Source organism: Anser cygnoides, chromosome 6 (genome assembly GCF_040182565.1).
Source record: "Anser cygnoides isolate HZ-2024a breed goose chromosome 6, Taihu_goose_T2T_genome, whole genome shotgun sequence".
Taxonomy (NCBI): domain Eukaryota; kingdom Metazoa; phylum Chordata; class Aves; order Anseriformes; family Anatidae; genus Anser; species Anser cygnoides.
The window spans coordinates 31,352,301-31,378,555 of NC_089878.1; the positions used below are offsets into that span (position 1 = coordinate 31,352,301).

At 41.9% G+C, this 26,255-nt stretch overlaps 1 long non-coding RNA gene across 1 annotated transcript; it reads left to right on the forward strand.

Moving 5' to 3' along the window:
- The first annotated feature begins 4,069 nt into the window (after positions 1-4,069).
- LOC106045902 (uncharacterized) lies at positions 4,070-24,382 on the forward strand. The gene is made up of 5 exons (XR_001212985.3): positions 4,070-5,447; positions 16,945-16,998; positions 18,329-18,459; positions 19,247-19,325; positions 24,094-24,382. It is a non-coding gene; the product is annotated as an uncharacterized lncRNA (long non-coding RNA).
- Positions 24,383-26,255: the final 1,873 nt, after the last annotated feature.

Genomic DNA, 26,255 nt, shown 5'->3' on the forward strand with positions numbered 1-26,255 from the left:
GACTAATGTCAATTCTGGAAGTGCCAACAGGTAAAGAGTGATGTCCAAGCCAGAGACTTGATATTCACTCTGTTGCAAAGGTGAAGATAAAGTTGATCCAGCTTTGCTTAAAAAATATTTTAATAAAACCCATTCACTTGCTGGCCTGTTGGCTTGGCAGCCACTACTTAATGCTGTCAACTGGAACGTCTAAGTTTGGAAATAAACTCAAGTTCCCAGGACCTAGGCTGGCAGAGGGTAAGTGCATTTGGAGATGCTGCGCTTGAGTCCCTTGAGGGGGGAAAATGCCTGTAAAGATCTTCAGGGCAAGGAGATTCATGGAGTCTTGTTACAGTAGGCTCCCTTGTGACTCATTTGTCTGCCTTTCTGGCTATGGGGAATGGCATGAGTGGATTGGGCCATGAAGGAAAATAAGGGCAAGAAACTAGGTTTTATGCTGGGCAGTAGGGATTAGGCTCTAGACGTTGGGCATTTTATGCCAGACTATGGGAGAGAAAGAATAGTTCTTAAAAGAGGGAAATGAATTAGGGCTACAGATAACTCAAGAAGGACTTGTGTGTTAACCCTGTGGATCCTGTCATCACTGGAAGCACCTAATTGAAGTGTAGGTCTTGCTCTCTGTGACTGCAGGTGTTGGAAAATTATTCTGTCGTAGTGTGACATTAATGATCCAGATTTTAAGAAATGGAGGCTGTTGAATGACACTTTGTGTCAATGTGGTTAGCCATCCCTTAGGAACCCAATCAAGATTCACTACCTCGTTATGCTGAGGACTCCCTGGAGTCCTTGGGTAGAAATGCTATTGGCTTACACTGGGCATGGGGCTAATGTGAAACATTGCATTCAATTCAGCCAGATTGCAATGAACCACTTTTCAGTAAGCTGTGAAATTCTTGCTGGATTCTTCTCATGAATGGGACTTTGGTCCAACCACAAGAAACTCTCTGAAAAGAGAGACTCTCTCTGCCTTTTTCTAGGTCATCCAGCTAATTGCATTAATTTTAAACTGTGGCCCTGTTTGTAAAGAGGCAGCAAAGACAGTGATTGTTTTTTGCCAGCAAGATTTCTCAGTTTCTCTTTTAGGAGAGCCATCTGGACTCCAGTTCATATTTTCAGTGCCACTTCCCTGGTATCTTACCTATCCCCACTGCTGGGTTTCTGCGGAAGTGAAAATCTTTGGCATGACTCATAATGTTAACATTAAACCCATCAGTGGTACTTGGGGCAACCCCTTATGTCTTTCCTTCTAATGCAAATTTTGTTTCCTCCCTTGCAGTCTGAAATATCAAAGCCAATGTACTCCAGCATTTCTTCAGAGAAATATCATTCTAAAAGGGCTGGAAACCACTCCACCTTCTAGTACTGATATTCCAGGGTCACTCATTATCTCTTTTTTTTTCTCTCTCAGTGGTCAAATAAGAGTCTGTAAAAGAGAAGGAAAGAATCCCAATATCCTTTGATGCCAACTATAAAAAATAAAGGTCAGTTGCATCCAGATATTTCCCTTCCTATCACATTCAAGGCCTCCCTTGCACAAGGACCTAGCCTTGCTCTCTCTGTTTCTGTGCTCGTAACCCACAATTACAGCCTCTGACCTCAGGCCACTCAAGAGAAATGAAGCAAGAAGGGACATCTTGCCTGAAATTTAGTAGCATTGAGGTTGGTGGCTTGGGGCCTTATCGGAATGTCTCAAAAACATCTCAGCTATTTAATAGCAGAAGCTGAGTTTCTGGGGTGGGTGTGAGAAATAAGACACTTTCCTATGAAAGTCAGCCTCTGAGGCAGAAGTCAGGAGATGGGATGGATCGTTTGTAGCATTATGCTGTAGGATTTGGTGGGGTTACCCAGAAGGAATTGGCCTCAAAACTGGCCCTGTGCTTCTCACAGAAAGATTTCACCACTAACACTTTGCAGAATTACATCTACCAGTTATTGGCTGGCATTTCCTAGCAGAAGTAATTTATACTTTTCTCCTCTTCTAAAAAAAAAAAAAAAAGAAAAGAAAGAAAGAAAAACCACTGCCTTTCTGAAGGAACATCGGAGTGTTTAACCAATAAAGCATTTTCTTTCCTTCAGGGGAAAAAATCACCCTTCTATTTCATATAGATTTTACATGCATTTTTAACCTTTCCAGGCTTACATTACAGGGCCTGCAGTCCTACTATGATAAAGCTGACTTGTATCGTGGAGTAAAGGATAATTCTGTAAGACTAGGAGCTCTGAAGTCCTTGACTCATTTTGTTGAGGTTAATGAAGTGTGTCCCTTTAATGTCAGCTCAAGTATGGCTAATGGGGAAACAATAATGTCAAAATTAAGCAAATTACAGGAAGAGTGACATTTAGTAGCAATGTGAGACTTATCCTTGAGACAAACATCAATACCTGCTGTTTGCCATTTATGCTATGTGTTATTTCAAGTTGTTCTGAGATAAGTACATGACCAGACCAGATTTTTCTATACTCTGTCATAACAGGAGATCAAGCCTCTATGTAAATCTTTCATTCAAATACATACCCCTAACAATTGTAGTTCTATGAGTCCACTCAGGACTGTGCTTATGGAAAGACAGGTCCAAATGAGGCATATTCATCAATGTGTGAAAACCTTGTATTCTAAATTCTGTCTCACGTTAGCTTGTCCTTGTTATTGTTTCAGCAAGGACACAGAAAGGGTGATCTGGGTATTGGCAGGTCCTATTTTTTGAGCACTCTGCAGGTTATATTCTTTCAACATACCTAAACTAGAGTAGCTGTGTGAAGAGAAAGGTTTTAAAATGAAATAGCATAAAGGAGAGTTCCCAACATTTCCCACAAAGCCTCAGCAGATGGCAGAAGTCAGGTTGCTCTCGATGCATCAAGAAAAAGATGATTGTCATTTTATTTTCCAAGAGATTCCTCCTTATTTTCAGTTTACAGTGAGCAAGTTGGATTTATCCAGGGCCTCTCTCTCTTGGATGAGTCATACACATGGATTTTTTTGCATACAGTTTTGGATTAATCAGCAATTTCACTTCGACTCACTCTCTTTCTGTTCTCTCTTCATTAAACATTCCAGCAAATGACTTTGGGTTCAATCCTGTGCTTATCCAATCCCACAAATTTTGACATTCTCTTAAATGGTGAAAAGATGAAACCCATTTCAGGCTGCAAACAAGTTAATTTAGAGAGAATGCTTATGAAGATTGAATTTAAAATGAACCATGTGGCCAAGCTGCCCAATCAGGATGGATAAGTCCCAGCAACAAATAGCCCATGAACAGGCTAGGGAAAAGGGTCATTTATTTGAATGACTTCACAGCTGGACTCACACAATACGTATATTTAAAGGCAAAAATGAAATATAAGTCATCCAAGAAACAACCTGCTATGAATCATTGACAAAGAAATGCATTTGCAACAAAGAGTCTCAAATAGCAAAATTTTTGCACTAGGCAGTGTGTTGTAGATTCAAATCTTACATGAGACCAAGGCTTCTGAATGGACCATGAATCTAAAACATAGAAAAAAAGCCTCTCCCATACCTTTTAGCTGCATTGTATTTTGGGAAAAACTCAGGTATTAACTCATTCCTTTACATGATCTCTCTGGTGGTTTTTTTGAAACGTTGGCGCTTTTGCAAAAACAATGTCCTTTTTTCTACTTGGGAAAGGCCTGGGCATCAATGGCTGATGCAGTCCAAGAAGTGCAAGCAGAATGACTAAAATCCTGTACATAGCTCTGAACACATAAACTAGACTCTAAGTCACTGAGCTGGCTTGCCAAAAGGACACAAATGAAAACCAACTTCAGTTCCTGCTGGCAGCAAGCTTGGAGGAAAGATGATCTGTTTAAGTCTAGTCTCTTTCCTTGGGCAGTCCCTTGTTCAAAATAAAAAAATTAAAATAATGTCACAGTGCCAATATGTTTACTGAAGAACCCTGCATGGCGCAAGCACTGTGCAGTCCAGGTGACTATGTGCCAGAGTCTGCACTCAGAGCCGTGGCAGGCTATTCCAAAACCTTGCTCTCCCTGCACACTCCTCTTCTAGAGTCTCTGTACTTCCACAGTCTCTTGTGCTCCAGTAGGAATGGCCCTAATGACCTGAAAACCTCCAGTTTAGATTTCAACCAAACATATTTCTCCCAAGAAAGCAAAGGAAGGAGCCATTCAAAACCAGTTTTTCCTTTTTAGTCCACTTTTAGAAAGCAATCTGTCTCTCATGTGCAACCTTGATCATCTTGAAGGAAGGTTAGGGTTGAGGCTGGGTGTCATTTCAGGTCCATTTCTAAAATCTCATGGTCACTGGGGAGCCCAGTATACATTTATTTATTTTTTTGCACTGGGAAAATGCAATGTGTTTTTTTCCCAATAGCTTGAGGATTTTTCTGGGAATGAGAGGGTGTTGGGTTGAAATGTCACAGATTTCATGGTAAGTTACCCAGGTTTTCTTTGTTAGGGATATCTGATGTATTTGCGTGTCTACAGAATATTTGCCACCCTCTTCTATGAGGCATTGAAGCCAGGCTTCCAAATGCTGAGTAAATCTTTATTCCTTTTTTATGCCCAGCTTAATTTATTCCATCAGCACTGGCTACATAAAGACATAAATCTTCTTATGGAACAGTACAAAACAACCAGCATCAATTTATAATTTCTAATGATTGAGCTGCAACTGGCAGATGGCCAGGAATTAGTGCACTTCAGCTTTTCCTCAGGCTTCATATAATAAAGTGAAATAATTGGGGTAATCAATTTTGAAAAACAAAAAGCTGCACCTGTTTTGCTCACCCACCAGTTGGACTACGACATCCTGGTCACTAAGAGGCCACGATTTAGTTGAAAACAAAGAGAGGTCTTGAAGTTCATGGGGAAAGGAAACATCTTGAATGTTCAGCCAGGTCTCCAGAGCTGCCCTCAGTCATTTGTCACTGGAGATCTGCAGAAAGACAAGGTCTTTCATGAGGTTTCCAGCTCCACCAACTGGGTAGTGAGACAGAAAAAAAATAAATAAAAAATTAAAAAATGAGAAAAGTCAGGTGTCATTCTTTCTAGCTTTGATCTTCGAACTCCGTGTAAGTGCTAAGAACTTCAGCTACTCCAAACATTTGCTTCAGTGGAGGGTGGGATTTGATGAATTCAGGATGTTTGAGGGAAGAGACATTTCTAAAATAAACATCTTCCTAACAAAAGTTCTCTTGAAGTAGTCTGGATTACCTTCTACCCTCTCCTCTTTCATGCCTCCCTATGAGAAACTACACCAGAGGGAACAAGCCTATATTGGGAGTGGCTTCCTCATGGTATTCAGACGGTGGCTGTGGGGAAGCAGTAGCTTGAAATAGACGAGTCTCTGGTTAACATGCTGAGGAACTAATCCAGAATGGATGTGAGAACACATTCAGAGCCTCCTCTCCTATACTGGCTGGCAGACTCAACAGGCTACAGTAGCCTTAGGTCTTTAATTCCTCTAGGTAAGTACATGCTGTTGGGGGTGGGAAGGGTGCGCATGAGTCTCCTGCATCAGTTAGAGAGCCCACTACCTTTGAATGTACATTGCATATCCGCTGTGTGAATTGGAGGTGCAACTGGCAGAGGTAGCATGCTGTTACTGTACAAGAACAGATGGTTAAAGAGAGATGCGATACATTTACATCTCTTTGCTTGCCAGCAAAAATATACGGATATTCAAAATCCTGGCTCTTCTTCCTGGTTCTGGGAGGAAACATGGCCTAAGCCAGTACACTCAACATGATCAATCACTTAGATTTAGTATGTAATCTTTCTAAAAGGCAGATTGTCATAAAAGGGATCTTAGCTCTGTATACATTTCTTATAAAACCTTTCCATAAACTTATTTTTAAAATGTATAAATGGGTTCTTATCTGCCTCCTCAGGCAGTGATATAGGGCTGCCTTAAATAGAAAACTGCAAAAATGAAGAGTTGAGACTAATAACCATGACCTTCACTTAGGCTGGCAGCTCACTGCACTTTTTTTGTATCTCAGAGAACAAACACTGCTGTGACCACCTATATTGCTGTTGTTTGCAGTTATGTCTTTCTGTTTAGGGTTTCAACTTATCTGCCTGCCGCATTAGAAATTTACAGTAGAGACTGAAACATTTCAGACACAATGTTCAGAGATTTTAATGCCTGGGTGACATTCAATTTTTATAAACTTTAAGGACCATAAGAACATTGCCATGTCCAGGGGTTTAACCCCAACATAACAGCACCTTCGTCTTCCCCAGCTCATTCCCTCTCAAGTTTCTTCCTGAAAGCATTAAGATTTCAGACTGTTTCCAGAAAAACAGTTAGGGAAAAAAATGTCTGGTTTAGAAGAGTAATTTATTTCCTTCCATTTCATTTTCAGAAATGGCCAGACATAATGTTAAAACATTAATTAAAAAAAAAAAAGGAAAACCAAAGGAAAACCAGCCTGAGTCACAGCATAAACATGGAAAGTTTCAGTCCAAATGGTTAAAATTTGACAAAGTAATAAATCCATGAAAAGAAGACCTTACACTGGAGAGTGTTAAGAAAAGTTTAACACCCATATTGTTATTCTCAGAGTTAATTACATAATGCATTAATAAATGGGTAGAGGTTGTTATTCACAGAGGTGTGTTTGGCCAGTACTGCACTTAATGCCCCTTAGGAGTTCACTGTCTTACAGCAGCTGCTGGAAGAAATGCTATCTGCTGGGCAGACACTGCTGTGTTGTTTGGAACTGTAAGAAAGGAGTAAGATCCCATGTAAGGTTATGAACCCCTTTTCACCTTGCGTTATGCATCATCAATCTTTAAACATGATGTTCCTGTTCATAGTCAAGCAAATACCATACTGCTTTAAAAATTTCTTAAAAAAATAATCATCAAACCAGTTATAAAGGTAGTGAACAGAGAAGCCAATTCATTGTAATAAGCTCAAATGAGAGATAATGATCTAAATACCTCCACATTTTAGGAAAATGTGCACCTGGAATCTACCCAGGGCTTTCACAATGGGCTGAACCAGCTCCTTCAGACTCTGGGAAAGTTCAGACCCACATTCCCACTCCCTGGCTCGGAACCATCTCAGCTTTGATCTTGTGTATATTTCATCAAGTTGCACACCACTGGTTCCCAATTGTGGCTCGGGTCAATTGCATCATTTAAGGAAAGTGCTACAGAAGGTGTGGGGAAAACAAACATTTTTGGTCCACACTCTCTACAAACATCCTCCCCCTCCTACCCCCCAAATAAAATAAAATAAAATAAAATAAAATAAAATAAAATAAAATAAGAGGGTAAAGAAAAGAAAGAGAGAAAGAGGGAGGAGGCAGCATGTGATATCATGTGAACCATTTTCAACCAAGCTGTGTTGCTGCAAGGGTGAAAAAATGCTGCCTCCTTAAGAACTATTCATTCCCAGCCAGAAGTTATGGGCCAAAAGAGGGGATTTCCCAATGAAATTCTGTGGCTTGTGTTATGCAGGAAGTAAGACCCTATGAGTTTTAATGGTCACTGAAAGCTTTAAAGACATTTCAGCACGCTTGCAAGATACACACATAGGAGTTTTACTGAGCAGGCCACTCCAACCTACGTTCTGGCAGCTGGATAATTTCCATTGGCCTCACATTTGCTTGAGTGAAAATAAAGATTTGTGCCTCTGATTCCCAGTTCAGACTAGAACCAGCTTGAGTCTGTGGTGTTGTTTCCAACAACACATTTTTTTGGTTCTCTCCATGAGTTCAGCCCACATACTGGTGATTTGGAAAAATGAGCCAGAACGAATGGCCCAGCTTGGGAGTGTTTTATAAGTACTGATATGACACACAGGAACAGGAGTTTGCATGCCTGGAGAAGCATTGGCACCATAAGAGATCTTTCAGCAAATTTGCCTTCTATCTGTTCAGGGCACTGTGATTATGTTTCATGGGGCTTCTGTCAAGTCCTCTAAATTGCCCAGTTAACCTGGACATAATCCCACCAGAAAAACAAACAAACAAAAAATAATAAATCAATTAAATTTTAGAATTCAAATATTTCACATTTTGAACTCAAAAGAAGGAAAAAGAGTTCAAAGAAGTGGTTTTTAGAACCATCCACCCAGCTTGCTATGTCACTTCAAGAAATACTTTTGGTCATTGTTTTCAATAGACAACAGAGGATATGGGCCCTTCAGTGGTACGCACTGATCACTATCTGTCTGTGCTGTGCTTCTGTTTCTGAAAATGAGGCCATGAATGCTTACTAACATCTAAGGAGCTTGTGGAACTGCACTGGGAAGGGCCACAGTGAGCAGACCTCTTCTTCCTCATTTCATTCATCCGGATCCCATCACAGAGCAATAACTGTGGGCAGTATGCTCCCTGTGTTGTTATTTCAAAGGAAGGTAGCCCTACGTTCATAGTACAACCCAACTCTAATGACTCCTTGGTAAAAAAAGCAATGGGAGTTTCTTAGTGGTAAACAACATTAATCACAATTTCCCATCGGTGCAGACTATTATGAAGCGATTAAAGACTGTTACAATGAAGGAGGGAGGGTGTCATGGGGGTGGTATTTGTTTTGACAACCATTCATTTCCCAAAATCCCTGGGAACCATGTTCATATTTAAGTACATGGAAATCTCTGAGGTCAAAGGACTGAGGCAAAATATTAATAGTTTCTCACTCCCTTGTGTTACAATCTTCTTCCTCTGTCTCCATTAGCCAGTGTCAAAAAGTGACACTGTTAAGGGTCTTTCATAGACCCTTAACTTTCCCCCAGAAGGTTGTGTCTGTCTACTGCTGGGACCCCACAGCCCATGGGAAGCTTTTGGAATTTGGGTAAGCAAATGGTTTCTTCAGAATTTGTTTGCCCAAGTGCATTTAATTCTTTTGGCTTTGGCACGATCTTGTATTACTGCTGTCATTCCTCTGTTACCTGATATAAACATTTTGAGACAGTTTCTTTGTCTAATAAAATGCCTACAGACACTGCAGGTTGTTTGGTTCATGCCTGGCAAGTCTCCAACAGCTAACCCATGTCCTGCTCCTTTTCCAGGAACCTTCCTCAAATAAAATTAATTGTTGCTTAGGTGTACTTTTGTCATCAAGCCAAAGCTATAGGGATCAGAGCCAATTAATGATTAGAAGTAAATAGAGCCACAGTGATTATTAAGTTCATTCCACTGTTGTTTGGTACTTCCTGGTTGCCACAATATGGAGTCAGGGATTTCCCACCCTTCTTAGCCCTTCATATTCTTTTCTTTTTGCAAATACTTCTTTAGCCCTATAGTTTTTCTAATAATAATAATAATAATAATAATAATAATAATAATAATAATACTTAAAAGCACAAAATTGCATTTTACTTCTCCTCCAAATATGGAATGTATCAGTTTGGGTGTGGTGATATTCAGCAATTTTACATGGTTTTGGCAGTAGTGGTACTTAGCGGTGCTTGCAAGCAACTTGGTATAAGGAAGACTCTGTATGAAGGCTATCCCACTGTGGTATTAGTAAGTAATTAGTGTAAGTAACTTTTCACTGTGCAGGAGATGTTGTATTACTAGACATGCTGGGGGAAGCGGGGGGGGAGAATAGAGGTAAAAATATTATTTTCATCTCACAGAAAGGCAAACAAGACAGGAATGTGATATAAAATGTCTGAAATGGGGCTTAGAAATCAGAGTTAGAGCTCATGAAATATAGGAAAAGGCATGATCCACATATGTACTCTTCCTCTGGGATCTCCAGCCAACAGCAGGAGTTGAAGATAGTCAGCATATTGCAGGATTTAGCTCAGATTCTGTCTTCCAGAAAAGTAAAGGGGATTGAATATGAAATTTGTAATACATGTTTTACCACTGCAGGAAAAGTGCAGAGGACACTGCCATGCTATGTTAATTCTAGGTCTTGCAGAGAGTGCCAGCATCTTGACTGTAGAGGAAAAAACATAATTGTGAATAGGTGTAATACACAAAATCAGGAACAATTAGCTGCAGGGGCAAGATTTAATGGCTTTTTAAAGTTTCCATCACTCAGTCATAGGGAGGTTTTTCTAACATAAACCAGTGACAAATTGCTAGTGAGAACAGAGCCAAAGGAATGGTTCTGTTTCAACATCAGGAGTTAATCGACCCAGCATAATCACACACTTTGGTTATATTTATCTAATATAATTCACTGAGAAAAATTCTTGAGTCAAAATAGCAGGTTTCCAGAGTCAGTCAGGGAGCCTGTTAAATAAATACCATGTTTTGAGGGGAAATATATCAAAAGGAAGTTTCACGTTTCTCAAGCGAAAGGTCTGAGCCCTGGCATTTTTCTCTCTGCTGTTCAATTCCACAAACATCTGAAATAAGACAGTCTGCTTGCTACTGAAAACTCCCAATGAAACCTGAAACTGAGGGAATATCCTACAAGGAAAAGACTGGATGCTCTGGTGTGAAAAGCTGTCTTCAGCTTGAGGACAGCACAAAATCTGCCCCTTGCATGGCCTTCTTCTGATTTTCTGTTCTAGGGCAAATTTCAGTTCTGAATTACTGAGTTTAGCCAGTTAGGCCAAACTAAGGGCATGAAAAAAGCTTCTAAGAATCAAATGGCTTAGACAAGAAAGTGTGTTCTTTAGATACTTTTTCTGTTTTTATAAGTTTTTTTCCCTAAATGATCTACTCTCACCATCTCTGCTTCCAGAGTTGTTTCTGAGTGAACCTGATTAGATACTGGGAGAATTATTGCAGGGGTTGTAAGAAATTCCTTGTGATAATTCACACTCTTTTTCTGAGGCACCTGAGCTAGCATGAATATCTCATCCTGCACCAGATGAATATGTCTGCTTTGAGTCTCCCAAGTAGAGATATATGACCCATTTTCTGCCAGGCACTTTTTCAGATACATTTATCTTCAAGAATTACTATCGAAAGATGTAAAAAGAGAAGGTTCTTTCCTTAATTTAGGTGCGCAGTATTTATTCTGAGAGCATTTTTGGTGGTTGGTTGCTTCTTACTATTTAGAATTTACAAAAAATTACTCCAGTGAAGCTGGCTTGTCAAGATCACTATTTCATCAGTCCCATTGGTGTCAGTGGCTGAAAGGGCACAACCAAAGACAGAAACACTCCATGTAGCATCTCTGTGTTTTAACTCCTTTCATAAACTCAGATTATGGCCAAATTCAGAGATGGGATTTAGGAGTCGTGGACCTTTAACCTGGCCATTTCTAAGTTTTTATGAATGATATATTTCTGTGCAGGATGACAGAGGAAGCTCTTCTGCTGGGATTTCTGAAATATTTGACTGTAATCAAGATGTTTTTGCATAGGTATTATTTGAAAGATTCCCTGAAATGTATATCCTCCACCCTGAACCTAAGGTAGTGCCTAAAATTTCAGACCAATTTCCTCTGCTGGAAAGTATTCACGTCCAGAATAAATACGATCACTTGTCTGGAGGCTTTTCTAGGAGCAATGCAAGTGAAAGCTGAGCAGATGATTATTTCCAATGGTGTCTTAGATCTTGTACTAAACAGAATAACAGAGTGAAAGGAATTTTGGAGAGATTAGGAAAGAGGTACCACTAAAGGCTCCAAATGAAGACAAATGGAGTGGGGAAAAGCACTATCTGGGAGACTGACAAGGATACCAGAGGGAATGGAAAACAAGAGAGACAGCCAAATCAAGTAACAGAGAGAGTGTGCTACTGATGATCCAAGGGCTTTGTTAAAAGGTTGCCAAGGTCAGAGAGACCTGGAACAAAGGGTCTAAGGGAGACCCCTCCAAATCACTGACAAGAAGGCAGAGAGGTCAATAATTCAGGGAGACACTACAGGGAGTCTTGCCTTGGACTCCACAACAAGGAATACAAATGATGTCCAGGTTATTTTAAGAGATGCAAGAAACCCTTTTGGAGGGGAGAAGAGAACTGTGAAAAAGGTTTCTCAGGGGAAAAAAAAAAAAGTGGTATGAAAGGAAATGGTTTTGTTAAATGCATCCCTTGGCAAATTTGCATTTGAGAAAGATCTACTCAGAATGTTTTATCTCTTCCAAATTCTTGCACAGTTCCTGAGCAGCAACCAACCGGAGGGAATACCTTCATGCCTCTTGCCCATCAGACTTGGAAATAAATGTCTCCTTCAGTGGAAACAAAATGTTTTTTTTTCTCTCCTTCTCTGAGTTATCTCAGCAGGTTTATTGTTATGAAGGGACTGAAATATATGCCTTTTCAACTTTTACTGAATTTTGCACTTGTTGTTTGAGAGCTTGTTGCATGAGTAAAGGAGAACCAAGGAGCTTTGACCCAGGCTTGGTCCTTTGCCCTTTTACTCATGGTGGAGACCTATGTGGTGTGCAAAGAGTTACCTAGAGAGAGGTCTTTGGCTGATGCAAACTCCTCCCTCAGCAAATGCTGTAAAGGGTTAAATGCATAATAAACCCAGTGGGGAAGGAGAAGAGAAGAGAAGGCTAGCCAAGCTGTTTCTTGTGCAGCAGTGCCAAAGCAGTTATTTATAGCATCCTGGACCAGAGGCTGCCATTTTCCCTTTTCTCACTCCCTGTGAGGTGAGAGGCATTTTCACTCTCCCCTGCTCCCTCTCTCATAATTTTGGCAGCTCTGCTCCTTGAACTTGACCAAACGCAGCCAACCTCAACACAGCTGTTTGATAAACAGAAACAGGGGCAGCAGGCTGGGCTTTGAAGAGGCTTTTGCAGAGCAATAACTGAAGGTTTGAATAATGGTGCGCAGTTGGCTGAAAGCTCCTCTAGTTTGGAAGGACATCAGGCAAAGCAAGAGTTCGTCAAATAATTAACAAAAATTGAGAGGAGAAAGATGCCAAGACAAACAGGGGCCTTTGAAATGGTGCTCACTTCATGGCCTCTCTTCTAAACATTTGGTTATGCACATGCACACACACTCATGCTGAAGGAATCGCCTCATACATGTGTGTTTAAACAAGCTTGGTACCATGGTGAGACCTCAGAGGTTCTTGACGGACTCTGTCAGAGAAGAAAACATGACACTGGTGAGAAAAATTGGCTCTTTACACAGAAATCTAAACATTTCACCCACCTTTTTGCTACCACATTTTCCCTGCCTTCCCATGCACAACCTACAGACACAAAATGGGGTAACGGTAATGAAGGGAAAAAATGAGAAGGCACCCAAAGTTAGAGGGAAGTGAAAAAAATAAATGACATGCTAATACTTACAGCCCTCTTGGAAATAGGAAAGATTGTTAAGAGGATTTGCTAGCCTACCCGTGAGTATACATGTTCCCATTCTCTGATGTGGGGAGTATTCAAGAAAAGGAAACGTCTTCCAGTGTGATGGGCAGGGGAAAGTATGGCTTTATTTTTTTAAGATATTCCTTTCATGAGCTGGGCTTTTGGGATTACACCAGGATGTGGAAAATGTTTAAGAGGAAAGGCTGATGCTCTCAAGATGGGTCAACACCTATATTCTGGAGCCTTTGGGACGTTTACCTCAGAGTTTAGTTCTAATTTGATAAATTGGCTGGCCTTTTGTTTTAGATCTGACCTTGGACATCTGCTTCTAAGTGAGTTTCAGCCCCATTCATTTAGACAGCATTATTTAAAGGTGAAAAAGATCTGATGAAACCCAAAGCTCATGTTAAGCCATATTACCCCAATGAAAGCTTGTTCCTAAATAAGCACTGTTGTACATTGCCTGGTCATTTTTTCAGTATCTCAGGAAGTGGGCTTCTATTCTCCCCTTTATAGCATTTCCCACTGATCCAGGCCCCGACACCAGAAGCTTTGGCAGACTATGTTTCCCCCTATTCACCTATAATTTTTTTCATTGGAGGGTGCAGGAGGAATGAAGGAATAACAGACTATCCCAAGGCTGTACTTTTTCCTCAGCTTCTAGCACACGCAGGACTTCACAGTTCCACAAGCAGCTAGAACAATTGCCTTCTGTGAACTCAACTGGGGATTAATTTTGCACAAGGTGTTTCTGAAGGCTTGCAAATAGTTCCTGAATTTCAGTGTCAGTGAGTGCCTCTGGCAATAGGTTAACAAGAGTGTTAAAGAGAGAAGGCTTGTCTTTCCTCACCAGGCTGACAGAGTACAGTCGTTAGCAGGGCCTGCTCTCCACCTACACAGCCCTGCTCTGGAGTTCTGTCTCCATCACCCGATCAGCCCGTTTCTTTGAAGGCATTTATTTCTGTACTCACACTGGGACGTGCCAAGTGGGTAGAACTCTGTCCATGGTGCAGACATTTTAGTTAGGACCCCTCTGGGTTATACTAAATGCTTTGCCTGCTGAGGAAGCACAGGCACATGTTAATGCACAGCAGAACCTGGGATCAGGCTCTGCACAGATGAGAGCCTGGCAGCTAGGCTTCCATTTGGTCCAACCAGTGATGTTTAAAAATGTGATCAGATCTTGCAAATGTTTGGGACCCAATGGGATTCTGGGAGACTTGCCTCTGTACTGTTTGCTCTGGCAAGGGAAACGCAGCACCTGCCATCTGCACTGGTGGCATGGTGCCAAGAAAGGTTTTTTGGGGTGTCACCTAAGGGAAAGATGAAGTTTTACCCCTTTCTCAGGCCTCAGCATTGGGTGTGGACACAGGCTGTGCTGACAGAAGGCAGCTTTTACTGGCATAACAGGTAGTGCAGACGAGGCCTGACACTGGCAGAAAAGATCTGAATTTGTGCCAGAAACTGGTGTTTTTTTGGACATTCATCTCAAAGGAAGGGGACCAGAGACCAGTGATTTGCCAAGAAGCCCTCAGATGCTAACCACTTTCAACACCTCTAGGCATGAGCTGGATTTAGTCTGGCAATTTCTGAAGTAAAGCACTCCAAAACCCATTACCTCCTCTCTTCACAATCTCATCAATAAATAGTAACTGGAGGTGCAGCCCAGCATGAGGGACCAAGCCTGTGACATGCAAGAAGGGGCTGTTGTTTCATGACAAGTCTGATAGTGCCATGTTCTTGGACTGACTCCATTAACTTGATGAGGGACTAGCAAAAAGGATGTCTAAGTGCTTTCCCTCTCTCCCAGATTTATCCTGGGGGCAAATTTTTTCATCCACAAGAACCTTGTCTATGAAAACATGTGAAACAAATGTGTCATTTCTCTCTTCTCTCTCTCCCCAGTCTCCTCACTGTAGTCTGGCAAATGTCTTTTTATGAATTTGAAAAAAAACATTGGTGCACTTATTTCGGCATGCTTTTATAAGCAGTATTCCTTTCTAGGGCAGTTGCCATACAGGGTAGATTTTTCAATGTGATTTCTTCTTGCCCTTGTCAAGGGGAAAATTAGACTCCAGGCACCTACAGAGGTGATGATGTGCTTTCTTTACAGTGGATAAATAAAAATCTTTCACAAAATTTCCATTCAGTGGTTACAAGACTGAAATGAAAGCCTAGTGTTGAACCAGAGGGGGCTCCAGTGTGGCTTAGAGTAAATAAATGAGCCAGTTGGGAAAATTGATTGAAGAGAGTGAATTCACAAGCAAAACAATTGCTTGGAGCTCTTATCACTTACTTACATGTGAAACGTGCTGGCCTTTGAGCCCTCTCAGCAGGGAAACAAAGGTAGACACCTAAAGCATACTTCTCTAGGGAGGTACATTGGAGCACCTATAGAGGACTGCCAGCCCTGGAGGATAAGTGTAAAAAACCCCACCTGTCTGTAAGTCATGAGGTGGATATGTGATATTCAGCACTGCCAGGAGACAAGTACAAGTGTGGTTCTCTGTTTATGTATGTTAACAAACAGCAAACGGAGTCATAAAACCATGAAAACATAAAGAGGTTCAGTCCTTGCCCATGTGTGATCTAGTAGCTGAGAGGTAGAGAGAAGACCTCTAAGTCTTTAACTGCCTTTCCCCCAAAACTGTTGCAGCTTCTGCAAAGTCACCATTATTGACAGAGCCTAAATCACACCTGCATTTGTGTCCCCAGTGGCTAATGGCTAAATGTCACCTAATGGCTGAGACAGTTGTTTTGGAGGAAGTGGTGCTAACACGAATTCACCTGCTTCTGGGCAGCTCAGGAGCCTGCTGAGGACCATGGCAGGGACACCCTACCTCTTTCTGTCTCAATTCTATGACAAATTTCTCTGAAGAAGACGTGACACAAAATGTTGTTATGTGCACAGGAAACATTCTATGGGTATATTCCACTATTCCAGGTTTAGCCCTTCTTAAACCCAAGCATGGGCATTTCAGTCTTGACCTGCAGCCAAGAGCGTGGTGAAGCTATAAGCTATAGACTGCTTAATTCTCTTCTCAAACTGTCTTCCCCCTGCGGTGTAACCCTAACCTGCTTACAGGCTGTTGTCTCAGAGCATCTGCGGGAGAATCCTGGGCACTGATGGGCTGAAGAATTTTTGAAACACAAGGTGTGTGTATGGCAGGGGAGCAGCAGAGCAAGCCTGGCCAGACTGGTGCTTCCTTCAGGTCAGCGTGGGGACTGTGGCTGCAACGCGTTGGAGGCCCACCAGCCAGGCTGTCAGTGACCGGTTGGAAGGAACAGAAGGATCTGAAGGGTTTGTTCATGGGGTTTGTTGTACTGTGGAGCTGCTGGCTGCAGAAACAGCTGGCCTTAAGGCAGGGTCATCCAACTGGCTGTTCAGCACGGCCAGCTCTTGGAGCAGAGGTTTCCTCGGAGAGCAACCCTGGCTAGCAAAGTCTATCTGATACTGCTTGCTCTGGATAATCACTGAACCCAGATTTCAGGTTGGATGATGTGTTTCCCATTAAATTTGTTCTGTCTTGTGCTTTGTTACATGAATGGCACTGCAAACGGTACCTCTTTTTCTTAAATGCCTTTCCAGATTTGCACCCTCCCACCCCTGCAGGCAGGCTGCCTACTCATATTTAAAGGCACAGCACTCAGAAACCTGAATTAGAGCTGTGCAGCCCCCGCACTCATGTCTGCAGGACAAATATGTGCATCAGTAAAGTACAGAAGGCAATGAATAACTTTTTTCCTTCCTTTTTTTTATTGTATTTTTTTTTCCCTTTCAGGTGCTATGTGATGAAATGAAGATATCTAAGAACCACAGGAAGCATTTATTTTAAGTACGGGCTAATGCCATGAATGTTATTTGCATGACAGCCCAGTGAACCGCAATATGAATAAAGAAAGGAAAAACTAGTGTTTTCCTGACCAGTAAATCTCTCTGTTGCTTTCTCAGGCTTCCTATCAAAGCCAATTTGCATTTCTTTGCAGACCGTTAGTTATGTCAGTAAGTTACAGACAACATCAGTGAGGGTTCAGAATTGCATGAGGGTTTGTGAATAGATGCTGACATATTTCTTGGGGGGCAGGAGCTGGGGGGTGCTGGAGCTGGGAGAGGAGGTGTTGGTCTGGCTGATATCTTTCCCTTGATATATAGCTGGTAATTTAAGCCCATCAAAGTGAACTCAGTTTTGATATCCTGGAAACAATGCTCTCTTTGTTCAGCTGCAAAAGAAAGACAAGCAAGCAGAAGCAAAATATTCTAGCACAAATATCCTGCTGGTTATCAGGCTGATAGAGAGAATCAGGCAGAGGATAACCTCTGTCTGAAATGGTCAGTGTCCTGGCAAATATCAACAGAAGTAACTCAAGTTCATCAGCCTGCACTTAGAAACGGATACAGAAAGCCCTACCCAGACACAGAGTGTAGTCTTGCATTAAACTATTAACCACCTGAGTACCTCAAGTGAAGTGTGATTAAGTGTCCTGCTGACCAGCTGCTCTGTCCAGCTGAGAGTAAGCTGCTTTTCAGTAGTGGGTACAATCTCTTCTGCATAATGTCAGGTAGGCATCCTGCCAGGAAGCTGAAGATAACCATCCCTCCTTTTGCTGAGCGAGTCACAGACCCTCTCTCAGCATTTATGGCTGGGAGGCTTGCTGGGTCTTGCTTCTTATCTGAAAACTACCGTCAGCCACTGCTGGTCTAAGGATGTCATAAGCTCCTATTCTCACTGTCTAGGTTTTCCATGAAGGGTTGTCTGGTTGTTTGCTCACACCTTGCCCCAGCTTCACTCAGCCTATACTAGCAGAGGGAATTTGACAAGATCCCAAATGGCTGGTGTCTCTGTAAGGATCACAGAGAAAGTGAGCCAAGAGTGGCCACCAACTCTACTAGCTCATTCACAGCAGGTGATTTGGAAGGCCAAATGGTACTTTTCATGTTGAAATGTCAAAAAACAGATGATGAGTTGACTCTGTACAGGATAGGCATGCAGGGAAGTAAAAAGGCACCCCTCAAAATGATGTAGGTTTTTTCACATGAGCAAGAATCCCTACAAAGAAAAGGCCACCCACAGAGAAACAGAAGGCATCATTTCCATTAACCAGAGTGCTAGTTTAGTCTCTAATGTTCAAATTGGTTGACAATTTCTTCTGCATCCTAAATTACAGAGAGGATGTAACTTCTGGAGGAACTGGATTTTGACATCCCCACCCCACTGCTCACCCCTTTCCTCCAGGCAAGGAAGACAGCAGCAAGCACCACACAGGTCATGCGTGAAGGGTCATCCGATACGAGAAAGGTCCGTAGCTGTGTGAACGTGGTTTCTCTGGTATGAAAGACGAGGCCCATTAAGATTCAAGCCAGTGTCAACATGACTCATTGGCTAATACATCCTTCACTGCAGGGCTCAGGAGGTCACTGTAGGTTCAAGTCTCACACTGGGACTTGGACTAGTGCTTCCTGCTGTGGGGAGGGAAAGGGAGGTGCTGCAATTCTGGAGGTGCTTCCCATTGGAGGAGAGAGAGATTTTAATCAGATAGCCCTGCTGGCAACTATTCCAAAGGGGAATTAATTAGACCAGGACAAGTTCATCCCTGGTGGAGGCTCCCTTAGCTTCAGTGGAGCGGTGTTGGAAATGATTGTGTTGGTATTTTGGAGAAGGGCTGTGTACTATTTCTCTCTTTTTGTTGTTGTTGGTTTGGGGTTCTTTTTTTTTATTTATTTTTTTTTTGAGTGACCTGGTCTTCTGGCTTGTGTCCCCCCTGGCAGACAAACAGGCTCAAGCAGCCAGAGTGTTTGTATGAGCCCTTACCGAATTGCTGCACAAGCTTCTGGCCTGGATAAATTACCACTTCATTGCTTTGTAGACCCCTTTCCTTCACCTTTCTGCTAGGACCTGGGGACCTGGGGTCGTGGGGAAAGGGGTATACTGTCCATCTGTCTCTTTCTCCATTTCCCAGACATGCAAACCCCTAACATGGATGAAGTGATGGGACAGCCACATATGTCTCCTGTTCCCTGCACAGCCAGCTCTTTCATGCTTTCCCATCAGCAGCTCTGTTTTTAACACTGCTCTGTCTTTGCAGAGAAATGCATGAAGTTGCAGCATCTTGGGGAACTGTGCACCAATGGCCGTGGGCTCAGCAGGGGATAATGTCTGAGCAGGTATATCCTTCTTTCCTGTAATTTCAAACATCTTGCTGGAGCTTGGTTAAATGTTTTTTTGCAGAGTGATGACAGCTGAGGAACACACAGAAAAGACAGAGTTCTTCCGCAGCCAGCTTCTAAAGGCTTAAGTCCCTTTTTCTTGCTGAAACATAAAGGAGTATTCATCCCTTATGATCAGCGCAATTGGCAGTGAAATACAGCCACCTCTGTGGTGAAAACAGAGCACTGTGGACCAGAGAGGGAGGAGAGTCCTCATTGTGAAGAAAAACTAGTAGCAAATTTAAGGGAAGGTGAATGTCAGTGTTGTCTGAGCACAGCTGGGCTCCTTCTTCTCTCAGAAAGAGGCCTCTGTGGAGGTCTTTAATTCCAAAAAGTGTGCAGCACCTGGTCTGAGAGCATCATCTAAAATGTAAGAAAAGTGGAAGCTGTCAGAATCTCTCTTTGTGGAAATATTCTGCAGTATGAAACAGGCTTTCTTACAGACACAACATCTTGGTGTAGAGTAACCAGTAAAAAATATCCAGCCTATAGCTCCTTTTGCTTCTCTCTTGTGAGTGGCCCCTTTTATCTATCCCCTCTAAATGATCTGAGCAAGCTGCTTCCATGATCACTTTGAATTTTCTTCTCTCCCGTTTTTCAAGCAAAAACCATCCACCCTGGCTGTCAGTTACCCACTAGTAACCTTGAATCTGTCTGCTGATCAAGTTTGACAGAGGGTGAAAAGCAGTATTGCATTCCTACTGGTATTGTGAAAATAGGCAACTAGGGCAGAGGGAAGAGAAACCTTCTGAAGGGGAAAGTTACAGCAGGGAAAACACTATTTTTAAACACCAGAAAATCCAGCCAAATAACATTATGCCCCAGAGTCCACACTCAGTCTGTTCTGCTCTTCACAGGACTGATTGTTTCTGAATCAGTTGCACGGCAGATTTGACTGGTTGCTGCCTGTCTCATTCCTCATCTTCCTTCTTAAAATCACTTTCGTAGGACCAGGGAGAACAGAAGTAGTTCAAGAGAGCAATCCAAGGGACTACCACTTTGGGAGAGACCTTGTGTTAACCTGGCTGGCAGCTCATTTAAGGAGACAATGAAGTGGGTCAAATCATCAGCTCTGAGGTCATTTGAACGGGAAGGAGTAAAGATGGGTCGTCATTTGTTTGCATTAAATTTGTCAGCACATACAGGTGATGCTGACTGGATAGTTTTAAAATCTCCCTTTTAAATCATCAGAACTGAAGGTACATAAGCAGCCTGATGATGTTAGTGTAAAAAGACTCATTCTAAGGCTTTGGCAGACCCTGCTGTCCTGTCTGATTTGCCACAGTATGGATAAAGGAGGATCTTCAGCAAGGCTTGTTCTGAAAGAGTTAATGTATTTTACAAGGAAAGCTGCCATCCCTCAAGGTCATTTTATCTCTTAGTTACATGAATTCTAGGAAAGCAAAGATTCCTTCCAAGTAAGTTGCTGGTTTATCCAAGTGATGCTGTTACAGAAATTGTTGTATAAGATCCAGGTTTTTCCAGGGTATAGCGAGCATGTGTGGTGTTTAGATTTAGGCTGTGTGCTGCCAAGCTACTGACTCCCTTTTTTCTTCCCTTTTTCCTCCTCCCACCTCTCTGCACCAAATCACACGCTTAAGAATAATTAATAAGAATAATAAATAAACAGATCAAAGTGGAAACATTCCCAAAACCTGTTATCACACACGCAGTTTCAGCCCAGACCATGCTAGTTTCACATCAAGCCTTGGAATTGTCAATTCTCATTACTTGCCAGTGTTGAGTGCGGGAGGAGAGAATTTCGGTCTCTGTTTTCCAGAATCAAACCCTCTGTTTAATGCGGTGGGGAAAGTTGAGATGAAATATAGGTCTCAGGGGACTCTCCCTGTGTGAAAGCTTATTACAGCTGTAACAAAACCTTCTAATCGGAACGGATTCTGTTACATGCATGATATTCTGGTCTTGGGTGCAGGGGGTTGGGAGGTGGACAGGGAAGATGAAGAAAAGAAGACAAAAAGCTTTAAAAGCAAATAAATGAGAAGTGCATTCTTTCCCTTCCTCCTCCTCACTGCTTGCATTCGCTGTTTACACAGAACATTTTCTCTTCTGCATTTCGCCAGGGGTCTTGTGAGATCTGTAGGAGTTTTGCTGGGTCAGGCTATTGAATGGTACTGTACAGCAAAGCAAAATTTGCAAACTTGGATTCACCTACAGGAGTGGAAAATAGTCTAGTGGTATTTAAAATATAGAATCCATATTATCATAGCAAGAGAACCTAATGAGTTATCAAAAAACAATATTAATTTACAGCTGAAGACAGGGAACTACTTAAAGTGTGTCATGATATCCAATACAATAATAAAGTTGCAGACAGAATAAACCCAAAGGTACAGTCCCTGCCCAAAACAAAGTATCTCTGAGTCTATCTTGGCAATATATAATGCTTTCTCAGTTGTTTCACTAAAGCAACTGAGACAACAATTAGTGGTAATCTCTAATGTAGACATGTACTAGTTATTTTCCCATGGTTTGCTTCAATAAATACATAAAAGAGATGCAGAGAAAGTGTGAGAGGAGAAAGAGGAAGGTATAGAAAGATGAAGTACCTTGCTCAAGATCTGGGATTAAGCCACTGTTCAGTGCTATGTCCACTGGCTTGCACTACCTCAGAGCATCAGTTTCTCATTGCTTGTAATGATCTAACAGGATGATGCCCACCTGACAGATTACTTCGGGTATCTTGACATGCTGTAAGTTCTCTGAAGCAGGATATAGTCCACAGATCAGAGATAGCTTGTCCTCAGCTAGAAGAGTGTGGAAAGGGACTGCATCACGTAGGGACTCCTGTTAGGACTTGGAGAAAAGAGGTGTTAGACAGACCCTTCACTTCTGTACACCTCCCTGTCTACAATTTGCTGGATGAGGCTGAGCGTACTTTTGCTTGCTAGTGGTGAAGTAACTACTCAGTGGTCACAATACAAGGTGCTGGTCAATTTGAACACCGTGGGAGCACTGGGTGATTGGAGCTGGATTAAGGATGTGCTTTTCAAATTCCGTTTGTACCATGCTAGAGGCTTGGTGAGCCATTTCAGCTGGTGACAGAGATTCTGAGACAAAGATGTCTTAGCACATGAGTCAGGGTTTTCTCTCCACAAGCCAGTTGGTGTGTTTCCTCTGGAAAGGCTTGTCTTCATGGGACAAAGGCTGGCATAGACTTTGTCACTGTCAGATGCCCTTTCAGAAGGGGCTTGCATTCAAGTCTTGTGCTGAAGCCTTAGCAAATAAGAAACAAGATATCAGGCTTAATACCCCTAACAGTTTTCCTTCTTCTCTTATTTGGCTTAATGTGATATTTATCTGAATATTAAGGATTTTTCTGCAAAACTTTCCTGGGGCATTTCCACCTCCCTGCTCTTTCTTTGTTTAGACATTTTATTGGAAAAAACCATACCACAACATAGTGAAGTTTATCCCAGCAATGAAATGATGTTTCCTGACTCTTAAGATTTGTATTCCCGTCTGACCCTACTTGTTTGTCTATGGTTAGCTCTTCTGGACATGGATCTTCTCTTGGTTCTCATAGGTCTATTGGTTTGCATGAATCTGGGGAAAGTTTAGGAAGGTCCCTCTCCAAAGGGTTCACGTGACATTGCCAAAATAACAGCAAAAAGTACTCTGGTTTCAAAAGCAATCTTGCAGTGATGGTGATCCATGGGGGAGATCAGAAAACATCTGATCCTCCTTGCTATTCATGTCAAGCGCTGTTTACATGCTGTGGCTTGAAGGAAGGGATCTCATCTTCAGTTCTCCCATGAACAAAGCTTCATTTTAAAGTTGCTCTCTGCTGTGAAATGAAGCTCAGATAATGAACCTTTCCAGCCCAGCCAGAGCACTTTCCAAGGTATATTTTTAGCTCTACAGTGCCAGAGATTAACTGTACATTTGTCTTAATGGTATCACCCTTTAGTGTTAATGGAAGCTATGTGTGTAAATCCCTGACCATCCAAATGAGAATACACTTTGAATGATCACAATAAATCAAAGTAAATGGAAGACCCCTGCAGGCCAAATTCATCCCTAGAGCAGCTCCTGAGGCTTTTAGGAACCTCATGCCAATCAGGCACAGTAGCACAGCAAGGACAAACACAGTAAGTCATGTCACTTGCTGTATGATTTTAAGGTAGTCATGATGATGATGCTTCTAGCTAAAGTACAGTAATTTACCCTTTAAAAATGACTTGCAAAGAAAAAAGTCATTGATTTTGTTCATACATGGAGAAACAGACTTAGTTGTTTCTTTTTGAAGAAGTTTTGTTTATTGGCATGTTCATACTTCCCAAACACATGCTCTTTCTGGTCTATTTTCCTCTCAAGAAAGCAAGATTATGGCAAGATTATGAAAATGAAGGTATCAAGAAAGTGACGCCTACTGAAGAAGGGAAAATATGTTTACTTTCAGCTGCTTTGATATCTTTGGACTGATTAAATTTGGTGAAAATGTGTCCATTTTAAACAAAAAACTTATTAAATTCTCAGCAATAACTCCAAAACTCCTTTCCAAGAAATACAGGGAAGAGAGACATAAAAGAATAAAGAAACATAGTGTTCCTGAGTCTGTAACGTGAAACAAATACCATACAATACAATATATTATATTTGTGCTTCATTTTGCCACTATAGAATTAAAGACAGACAAAACGTTGTCCTTTCATTGTCCTTTTTTAATTTGCAGGCCTTTTTTTTTTTTTTTTTTTTTTCTTTTAAGGTACAGTGCAACTTCAAGGACACTGGTGGAAACAGGAAAAAGTGTAAGACAAGAAAGGAGTTTCTTCGTCCAAAAGATTCTGCAGCTATCCATCTGTAGCAATGACATAGAATTATATTTCAGACATCATCAGCAACTCTTCATTTCTTGAAAAATACATGAATTCCTATTGCCCACAGTTCCCAAGTAGAACTACTTGAACAGAAAAATGAGAACTGGGAAGTTAAATTGGCTTCTTGGTTTTCATTGTGAAATACAGCAAAATGCAGAAGGGAAGGCAGAGATCACTGTTAGCAGAAAAGTGAAAATATCAGTACTTAAGTTGTTTTATGCAGACACATAAAATTGTCCCCTTTTGAACAAATGACTCAGAAGTCCTCCTTCAATCTGTCTGGTGTAGTGACCTCTCTCCCTTCCTATGTCACTTTGGTCTTGTTGGCTTTGAGTATTGCTGTTCATCTTCTGGGAGATGGTCAATGCTTACCATCATTCTCCCTGTGTTGAGGAGGACACATCCAGCCTGGTGGCAGCATCCTTAAATAATTATTCATTACAGTTTTGCAAGGAAGAAAGAGAAAAATCTGGCTCTGAAAATCTCCCTCCAAGTTCTTTTGGATCTTGTAGATCAGATATAATGCAGGTGATTAGATATTGATTGGAGCTGATAAAGGTGGAAATCCCCCAGAAACAATCACTTTTCTTGTATGCATGCTTCCTTTCAAAGCTTTTGCTTTTGGTAGATGGGAAGGGAACCTGGTAATCAATTTGATAGTTTCAGATCCAGCATTCTGTTGAGCTGTCCTTCAATGTAATTCTAAAATTAATTCTTATGTTACTGACTGCTCTTCAGAAAGACTGACCATTTTCCATTCCTGGAGCTTCTCCATTCTTGTTTCTTGAAGAACTTCTCTGAGCTTTGTGCTGTGAAATCCCTCCTGTTTCACGTAGAGGGCTTTTATGCAGTTCCTTATTCACCTAGGCAAACCTGGGCCGCCAAGCAGTTCATGACTATCTGAATTTAGAAGAAATGAAAAGTTTATATCAAAAGTGAGAGGAAACCCTTTCACACTTTTGAACAATATTCCCTGTGTGACATCACCACAGAACTGGAAAAAGCCACTGAGTTAAGATCTACATCTAAACCATGCCCACAGTGCAAATTGTTCAAATCTGACCTACAACTCAGAGATAAATAGAAATCACTCCCTCCAATACCTGTTTCTGGAACTCAAAGTATTTTGTTAGTCTGTAGTTGTTTCTGTCCTCTTTCTCCACTCTCCGAGTGCAACCAAGACTGAAAGCCCAAGAGCCAACAGCCCAAAAGGGCAGTTTTTGACCCAAGTGACAATCAGGAAGAGCCAAATTTGTCACAAGTCTAATTAAATTTCCAACCTGTTCTACAGTGGTGAGAGGATCTCAGAAGTCAGCTGGGACTTTGACAGGGACCTGCATTTAAACAGAAAGAGGCTGTGCCAGAAATGAAGCTAGACGACTGCTGTTAGTGTCCCTCTGTTGACTTCATTGGCATTGAACTTTAAAAAACGGACCAACACAAAACTCTTTTCTCAATAACCCAAGACCTCAGTGACAATGCCAGGAGAGTGAACAAACGGGTCTCTTTTGTGCCCTCCTCTGAAGAGGGCATACAGCTAAAGAGCAGCTCTTCCATCCTGCCCTCCCCCTTCGAGCTGGCAGCCCCACCTGTTATGAGCCAGGAGTAATCAGAGAGACGAACAGCACAAGCGGTATTTTTACAGGATGAACCCACTGGGTCAGCTGGAGGCCTGCTGTAACCCAATATCGAGTTGTGACTGCAGACAGGCACTGTGCAAGGCTTGGGGGAGGAGGGTGGTGAAGGATGGGTGGAGGGAAAGCGGGGCAGTCCCAAGGGATGCAGAACTTAGCTTAGGAGACTTCTGGTTCTCTTTGGTGCCCCTGAAAAAATAATAGTGGTGATTGTTGATGAAATGCATGAGCCAGGGCTTGTTTGAGGGGGGAGGATAAGGGAAAACAGTGGGGCAGGGACAGGGGCAATGGTAACACCACTCAAATGAACAAAGAGTGCATGTGTACACAGACACTCTGTGCCCAGCCCATGCAGGAAGGGGATAAAGCAGAGACACGTTTCCTTAATTCACCTGCCTTTTTTTTTTTTTTTCCCC